A 9,897-nucleotide genomic window follows, 5' to 3' on the forward strand; every position below is an offset into this window, starting at 1 on the left:
ACCCCCAAGTATGTATATGAAGATGCAATATCAATCTTAGTACCCTAGAAATCAAGATGGAGATGTGAGGTCTTCAAACAATTGAAGAACATAACCTGGGTCTTGCCCAGGTTCACAACTAGCTCACATGAGTCACGGAAAAAGACCAAGCCATCAAGAAGTCACTGAAGTCCATTGGGGGAAGAAGCTAGAAGAATCACATCATCAATGAATAGGAGAATGGAGATCAACACCTAATGTAAGTAACAACCATCACTAGGGAGAGAGAAATCTCAGAGGAATGCCTAAAGCTCATCGATGTAGATACCAAAAAGAGTGGGGGAGAAGGGGCAACCCTATTTCGCCCTGAAAGTGCTCTAGATAGGGTTAGAGAAACCATGTGGAGTCTCGAATCTACCCACAACACACTTGTATAACCTCATAATAGCTATTAGGAGAATCTCAGAGATCTTGATGGTCCTAAGACATTGAAAGGGAGCTACCTAAGGAATGAAATTGAAGGCTTTACGAAAGTCTATAAAACAACAATAACTTTCACCGAGGGGTGACTATCCTCCTCAATGATGTCCCGTAAAGTCAATATGTGATTTTTGGTTTGAAAATCTATACAAAACCTGGCTTGACCTCTAGCCCAACAATTTTGCTAATCAAGCTCCCTAGATAGGGTACCGTTCAACACAGTGACATAGAGTTTGGCAAAGGTATGCCCAACCATGATGGTCCTATAGTTGCCAGGGTCGGAAGCTAGCCCATACTTATGGACTGGATAGATAACATGTTGTGACCAAGAGTTGGGGAAGTTAGTGCAAACTACCCGATTAAAGAGCACTGTAAGAAAGGGGCCCAAGATAGAGATACCCAGTTTGAAGAACTCTACTTGGAACCCTTCCTCATTCAGTGTTCTGGTACTATTCATAACTCTAACTGCCTCACTAATGTTGGAGAAGGAGAAGAGGTGACAAATAGGTGCGAGAGGAGATGAGATGGAGAGTGGGGCTAGCCAGGGATATCAAAGAGGGTGGAGGTGTGGGAGGCGAGGGAGAAATGGTCCAAAATGGAGGGTGGATAATACATTTCATAAAAAAATACCAACCCAAAACTACTTATCAAAATCTTTGAACACATCCTACCAATTTATAATTCTACTCAAGAATTTAATTGACCCCTTGGACCAAAGCATGAACAAGAAATTATTTACACCAAATAATACACTGAATGAGAAAATCATTGACTATATTATTCATTCAAAATGTAGTAGAATTGTACACTGGAAAGAAATGAATTTGAATTATATACTTATTAAGCTTAGTGGTTATCTCTATCATAAGACAATTTTACATTTCATTCATTCAAGAACTACACAAAATTCAACACCAAACCCTTCATCTAAACACTATGTAACTAACTTTACAAATAGTTCATTTTCACCTAGATTGCCATTGGAACTATAATATGATCTTAAGAAAAATTTATAGAGATTTTGGAACATTCTTTTTTCTCATGGTCTTGAATTCCCTTTTATATAGAACAAGGGAGCAAAAAAGCTTTGGGCCAGAGAAGACACGTGCCCTTTATTTCATTGGACTACTTGTGATTTGTGTTACAAGCAAGAAAAAACAACCTTTCATTTTTTAGTTAGTATATTCTTCACACTTTTCTTGCCTAGCACATGTTGAAGAAGAAACTAATATGGCCTCACACTGGTGCAAGCTCGTACTCCAAAATATAACTGTTGCGGTGTGCCAAAAATGGTTGCCAAATAGTCACATCAAATAGTTAGTTGGCTAACTGCCTTCTTTTATTATTCATTTAAGTACATTTCCATCCAATTTTTATATTCTTCATTTGACTACTAATTAAAATTCGTGACTTCATCAACTTTCATCCCGTAGGTGGTATACTTAATTGCCACTTGATTTTCTTCCTTCTCAAAGGATTCAAAAAATGCTCATGCTCTTATGATATTATCCATACTATTTTCTAGCACACATGTATCAAGATCTTCATAAATCACATCTACACAGGAAGTAATAACCTACTTTGCCTACTCCTTCCATAACTCAAATGGCTTAAAAGTCTATTTTCATCTACAATCTTAGGTACTAGTGTATTGTGCATTTCATTGTGTGGTAGAAAATGTGACTTGTTGGGAGCACGAATCAACAAGCAAACATTAGTTAAAAATCTCAACTATGCATCAAAGACTCATTAAAGTGAAAGAACATTGACTAACTAATGCTTGCTTGAGTTTTGCAACTCTAAGCAGCCAACAAACCCAATCTTCCAGCCACCTCTATAGCTCAACAAGGGCACCCATGAGAGGCCTTGTTGGTGTGTTAAGATGAGGGGTGTGTTTAGTGTGCTCTCCCAAACACAACAATGTGGTGAATCTCTTGAATGTGAGTGTGCAAATGTGAATGATTGTGAAAACTATGAACCTAAGCTACATGGAATGAAGAACACCTCAAGAAATGGCTATGGAGAACGCCATACTTGAAGGTATTCAATGATGATGATATGAAATGCAATAGAGAAAGCTAACCAAGTATGCTAGCTACACTAATATGTAAATGCAATGGAAATGTGCATGCATAAAGAAACTAGATGAACAATGCAAATGCAAAGCTAAACCAGCTACCAAAAGGTTAGTATACACCTAAAAATCACCATGAAAACTACCATGAAAGCTACTATGAAAGCTTAAACTAACATGCAAACTCAACTACAATGAAAGCTCAAACTATGAATGCAAGCTCAAATCTCAAACCAACATGGTAACAATGCAATAATGAGAGATGCAAATGCTTGAGACAAGGCCTCTATTTATAGGCTTGAGGGAGGGCTTGGTGAGGTAGCATCCATGTAGGTGCCAAATAAGGTGACATGCAAGCCATGCAAGTGGTCAAAAATTTTAAGTTTGCTCACACGTGTGAGAAAATTTGAGAAGAAGAGTGGGAGACAAGAGTGCAAAGGGGAGTGTGTAGGCATGTCATCTCACACATGTGTGAGCACACTCTTAGGCTAATGAGGGAGATTAGGAAAGAGATTAGGATGATCAAGTGGGATTAGAGAAGAAGTAGGCTTAAGAGGATGAAAATGGTGGTTATAGGCTAGGCTCTAGGTTAGGCTTAAGATTAAATGAAATTTAATTTAATCATGGGTTTAGAGGAATTAATACGATGTGAGGATTAAATAAACAAAATTTATTTTAAAAAAGGGATGATGGAGGATCATGTGTTAAATTAATTTAACACATTAAGGCTAGGGGTATTTAAATTAAATTTAAATGCTTAGGAGAATGAACTTATTTAATTAAAATAATTTAATTAAATAAGTAGAAAAATGTGAGCAATGTAATTAATTAATTAATAATTAATTACAATATCACGGGCAATATTAATAAATTAATATAGTCTTTTGGGACAATTTTAAGCATCTACACATTGAAGTTACTAATTAGTTTTCTAAGTTTTCTTTCTATATTCTCTAGAAAAAAATGAAATTCTTGTCTTGATTTTAATAGCAAGTAGGTCGGCTTAAGTGTTAGTGGCTCGTCAACATGATACCTAGAAGCTACAAACATGATTTGTAACTCATTGTCATTATATGTCCACTTAGAAAATAAAGGTACAACCACTTATCTATATCTATCAAAATCTCTAATAGCTTCAAAGAATAATAATATAAAGCATGAATACTTGCTAGTATTCTATCCACCTTTCCATCCAAATGAATCAAAGTTGAATTAGCTATCTCCTTGGTTTCAAGGTAGTATTTTTTTCTGTGCCCATTATCTTTCTCCAATTCTTTTATCTTTTCCATTCCAATCCTTGGTTAAATCCAATGAGCGTGCTTGTTCTTCAATAATTGGTTCTAATTCGAAACTAGGAGTCCCAATAGGAGACCAGGGGGTTTCTTTAGTAGGAGTGGAAGGAGATGTTCTTGATATTGATGGTGCATATGTGGTTGTAGGAGTAGAAGGGGGTTCTTTTGATAGTCTTTTCTCCATGAGTTGAAACTTTATCTACATCTCGATGTCATCTAATGCACCTTATTATACTCTCTGAAAGTTTTCTCGTACTTTCTTTTGTATTCTTGTTTCCCAACTTCCTCCTTATTGGAAATTTCTAGAGCCAATTTGGCTACATCTATAGTTAAGTTATTTTCCTCTACTCGTGATGTTTATGACTCTCTCTTTATTATGAGACTTTCCCTCGAGTTGGGGTTAATATCTCCCATGTCTAACTTTCTATCCTCCTTAGACAATGACCGTATAGCCAATAATGCATAATCTTGACTCCATGTTGATCCCTTCAATGCCAATCTAGCCACTTATTCTGAGCTATATAGCTTTGTTTATTTCCTAACAACATAAAATGCAATAACATCATATATATCCCTCTCCAAAATAATTAGGACCCCTTCTTGATTATAAATTTTCTTTCCTTCCTCGTGAGTAATGGTTCTAGATCCCTTCACCATTTCATACTTTATTTCTTTGTCATTCTCTTGATCGCTCTTTTCATGCTTTTGAGCCTCCATCTCTTCACATTTTATCTTATTTTCATTTATTTTAACTTTTCAAACCAATTGTAAAAATGCTTGACCACAAAAGTATCGTCTTCAAGAAATTCATCCCAAGCCTCCTTCCTTGCATCTTGAAATGCTCTTCCTTGAATGTCCAACAAAGTAAAATATCAGTCTAGTGACTTGGTGTTAGAGGGCTGCCCAATTGTAATTCCTTGTCAAATACAATAATAAGATCCTCCTCTTCTCCTTCCTATGTGTCCTATTCTTCAATTTGTTTAACTCTTTTCCTTGGAGGTGAAGGGGATAAAAGAGGTGTGAAGGACCTCTGCTTGGTACATCACATAGATCAATGGTATTTATTCCCTTGGGTGGCTTGGGTTAAAGCTTAAGGGTTTGTTCTTTCTTTTTCTTTTCTTCCTCTTTCTTCTTCCACTCCATAATGGTCATTTTCCTCTGTACTATTTGTTTCATCTCTCATCCTTTTATATATTGGTGAACCTCTTGAAGGCTAGTAGGTGGCTCTTTCCTCAAGAGGCCTATCTATTGTGTGTGGTGGTGGAGGTGTTAAAATTGAAGTCCTTATTTGAGGTTATGGAGTTGCTTCCTCTAGAACCTTTTCCCTTGTCATATTGCTATGGGTCACTTCCAATTTAAACCTTTTGTCTTTCAAAGCAATCATGATCTACTCAAAATTATCTATCAAATCTATGATCTTCATAGATAGTGGATTGAACTCCTTCAAATGATCATAAGTTTGATCCATTCTTTGGACAATGCTCATAAGTTTTCTATAGGTCATCCATTTCTCCTTCCTATCATCCTATACATCTAAGATAATTCCAGTCCTAATTGTGTCCTAATTATGTCCTCAAGAAAATTGAATTCATGGGGTAGCAAAGATTATTTGATTTTGGTTTTGAAGATGTAAATACTTGCATTGGATTCTCATTGCCATTAATTGCCCTTCTCAAATTCATGGAATCTTCGAAGAAGTTGACATTTCTATATAAGAACAAATGCATTAACAAAAAATAGCAAAGGAAGGGGGCTTTATCCTCACTCTTCTTGATTTCTTGCAACCTCTCATGTATCTTATCTTCAAGAATTTGGATTCATATGTATTTATGTCATTGGCATGACTGTACTTGGGAAAACCTTTAAACTAGGTCTAGTAAAAAAATGTGGCTTTGAGGTGGAGAGAAAAAGCATCAAGTGGGAAGGGTTCTATTGATACTTGGCTGATCTAATATTTTGTCTATCCCACTTTGGCCAGATGAGCAAGAAAAAGACTTCCACTTTTATTTTTTGTATTCTTTTGTATTCTTCTCCAAATCATACTCTCTAGGAAGGATGTGGACTCATATAGACTAAAGAGCTTTTGAATTTCCTCCCTTCTAATTGACAATAGGACTTCACCTTCATTTCTGGTGCAGGAGCACCTAAGAAGACATGTGAAAGCATGAAGACACTAGGGGATCAAGGTGGAAACTATGAAGGTCCAATCAAGTCAATTGGAACCTATTAGAACCAATTATGGCATTTTATAATGATAAATTTAATGGAAAGGTTAAATGTCCTAAGGGTCTTAATAACGACCCTAGGACCAAAACATGATGTAAGGTCGGCCAATAGTGCCTTAAGAGTCAATTTTGGTTTATAAAGTCACAAATGAAGTAATTGATCCTAAAGGGATCAAATCCAATGGACTTGGGTTAGGAGTCATTAAAAGCCATTTAGAATGAAGTTGTAAATTCAAATATTTGAATTATAATGGTTATGTGCTTTTGGGAAGGAATGTAGTTTTAAACTTTGTTTAGGAACTTAATCATTTGAAACCAACTTAGTCTGTTGGGGAAGTTGTATCAAATATGTATAAATCTTGATAAGGCAATGGATCTGCAGAGGAGATGACTTGGAGACATAACTGTATAAGCAAATTGATAAGTATTAATAAAACACCCATTTCTGCATCTTGTTAATGTCCTATTGGTTGTTCTTGTTGATCTAGCATTTGTGGATGAATAAACACTTAGTTCTAATCATTATTTGTTATGTTGAGTGATGACATAGTTGTTTGAATAAGATTTTCATCTTTTGCACTGATAGACTAAGGGGTTTTGCATTAACTGTCATTGCTCGACGGATTTGATAATTTGTGGAGTTATTTTATGAATGCCCCCTACAGTTTCTCATAGAATGCACTCCATGTAACATGTAAAATATGTCATTAACAAATTGATGTGCATGATTTCTGAAGTGTAAGAAAAAGTGACCAACACTTTAACAAGGTGAGAAAGAACTTCGGAGAGGAATTTTAAGTCATGATGAAATTTGATCTTTCATTGCAATCAGACCTTACAGTGAAAGCATTAAGGGTCCATTTGGTTCCTGGAAGATAACAAGAATTGGCTTTTTCAAAATCCAAATTTAAATATTTTTGCATTTGTTTTAAAATTGGCAAAATGGAATTAGCATACTAGACTTCCGATTTTGCCTCAAAACCAAGTTTTCCAACTTCCTACTAGCAAGTTGGAATTGAAAATCAAAACCTGGTTATGTTTTTTAAGGAGTTTAAAAACAATAAATTGGACTACATTTTGAAATTTGCCTTCAACTCCAAACTTGTGCATAAAAATGTGTCTTCACACGCATCTTCCGAGGGAAACAAACGATTTAAGTAAAATCCTGAAAATTGGAATGAAGATTTGCAAAACCTTGATTTGGCTAAACCAAATTTTGTAGAAATCATGGTTTTTTAAATTCCACAAACCAAATGGACCCTAAAGGGGCAATCTCTAGTTTCAAAACAAAATAAAACTTTGTTTGATCAATTTATAAGCATGGAGAAAATCCTAGTGGAAAAATGAAAGATAAAAACTTGGAGGAAGATAAGGTTGAAGACTAAAGCAAGAAAGAAAAGCGAGCAAGCTGCTTCGACTTGTGTCCAAAACAAGGTCGAAATCCAATCTAGGCTATGACAACATTGTCTATACTATTCCAAAATGATTAAGATTTCTCCCCCCTTATTTTAAGAAACCATGTGAGCATAAAAACAATTAGCCTTTCAAAATCAGTGCCTAACAAAGTTTTTGATTAAGGAAAACAAGTTTTGAAGGGTGCCTGAAAGCCTGTACAAAGCTAAAGATATTCAATTAGCACTATCTTAAAAGGAACAATGGACCTAACGAAGTTAGTCATATGTGGAAGTGAGGTAATTTAATGTGAAATCAGATTGGGAAAATTAGACCCCCATTTTTCATCTCAAGCTTAGACGCGCTCTTTCAATAGTGTATGAATGTTTTTTTATAACAATCACATTGAAATGGTTCGAATTGGGCTAAAAGAGGAATTTTCAAAACGGTTTCATCTATCTAATCCCATAATTTCAAAGTGTTGAATGCTGAATTGAGGCATATTGTATCTATTTCATGAGTTTGACCCATCTTCTATTGTCCTGCAAAATGATTTTGGGAGATGTTCAGAGAAAAGGATTATGGAAAGACTTCAAGCAAGAATAAACAAGTGGTCAACCTTCTATCAAATAAGACAAACAAGAAGGTGGTTTGAGATCAAAGACAAGGTGAAGATGCAAGTTCAAGATGGAGTGAAATAACCAAAAATGGACAAGTCTACAAGTAAAGAACCATCATCAACTTGAATTCCCTTTGGCAGTCCAAGTTCAATTGATCCAAATTGAATAATCCAAGTTCATGGAGTACCTCATCACTCCAAGAAGATCAAGGCCAAGAAATCAAGATTTTAGGAACAAGCGAGTTCTAAAATTTGCCATTAAAAGATTTCTTGAGAATGGAAAAAATTATGAGATGGAGCAATTTGGGAATATGTCATCACAATTGTAGACTTAAGTTTTGAGTACCCATAGATATTTTCTCATCACCAAAGAATCGACTAATTTTATGAGATAAGCATGTTGAGATGATGCCCATTCATCTTCAACTAATCATAAGGCTATAGTTACACATGTCCAAGCATGGTCAATCGGATTAAGCCAATTGTATATGCAGATTCCACATAATACTTCTACCAAGCCAGTTCTTTAATTGGTCGATAAAGCAATGTAATTTTCTCATTGGCCCATAAGGTGATGTCTTCGTGTTATTCATTAAGCATTCACTATCAGTAGCAGTTCGTTGGATTAGGGTTTTGTTGGCAAGATATTGGTCATTGATTTCATACCAATCTTGGTTATTCAATGTAGAGTATGAGACTTGGAGAGATTGTTGCACTTATACTACTAAATTGTTGTTGAATCATTGTTGGTACCATTTTGGAGTATCACATGGTTTCCAGAATTACTCACTTGAAGTAGAAATCCATTTCATGTTGTTTAGTAGTGTTTAGTTGAATGGAAGATATTTTGAGATGCATCTTTGGTGAACTCACGTATGGCTTGCACATTGATATGCATTGATGGATGGTGTCAATGGAATGGTAGTAATTTGAACATCTTACATCTACCTAAGAAGATTGTGCTAGCTTAGTTGGTGTTGATGGCTAAACTGAGTCTTGTAGAGTCAAAGAGGTATTCATTATGTCTTGCATTCTAAGAGGAATGGTTTTCTCAACTCTTTATCCTTTTGCAATTTTCTTTTGGAAGAAGTTAAAGTAGTTGATGTCTATTGATTGAACAAAGTAGGTCCCTTTGTGATACCCAACATATCACATCATCACAACTATGTTAAGCTTGCATTAAGAAGGAACCTTGGGGTTGTCTCATTTGATCACACAATCCATATACATTGTTTAGCATATGAGCATTCTTATTCACGAGAGTGTTGGAGATATGGTATTTCATCTCAAAATACTAAGTGTTTGAATATGTATGTTGCAGTGGCATAAAACTCACATCAACATTGTCAATTGCTTGCTTCACCAAATTGAAGGAGTGTACGGTGTATGATGTCCAAAAAATGTGCTCATTTACCAAAGCACATGCATCCCTACAAATTTTTGAATTGTCTAAAATTACTTGGACCACATTTTCATTACCCATCATCTTTATGTAGTCAATGAGAATCCTAGAAATTAACTTTACATATTTGACTTCCCCTTCACAATCAACCACCCTAAAAAATATTGCCCTTTTGGGGTCATCACAACAACATCGATCAACATATGATTCTTACAATCTTTCCACTTGTCAAAAACAATAAATACACCAATTTCAATTCAAGAATCTTTAATTGGTTTTGATTGGGCCTCAAAAAATTTCCTTTGATCTTTTTGCAATAAGGAGTTACGCACCTTTTCATACCAGAGACTTGTAAAACTAGGAGGTGCACTATTTATTGTTGACGTTGTGCCCTGTCAAAATGGTGATATCACCAAGTTAAATGGAAGACCATC

The sequence above is a fragment of the Cupressus sempervirens genome, chromosome 4 (genome assembly GCF_028749045.1).
Source record: "Cupressus sempervirens isolate cs-2001-9-10 chromosome 4, ASM2874904v1, whole genome shotgun sequence".
Lineage (NCBI taxonomy): Eukaryota > Viridiplantae > Streptophyta > Pinopsida > Cupressales > Cupressaceae > Cupressus > Cupressus sempervirens.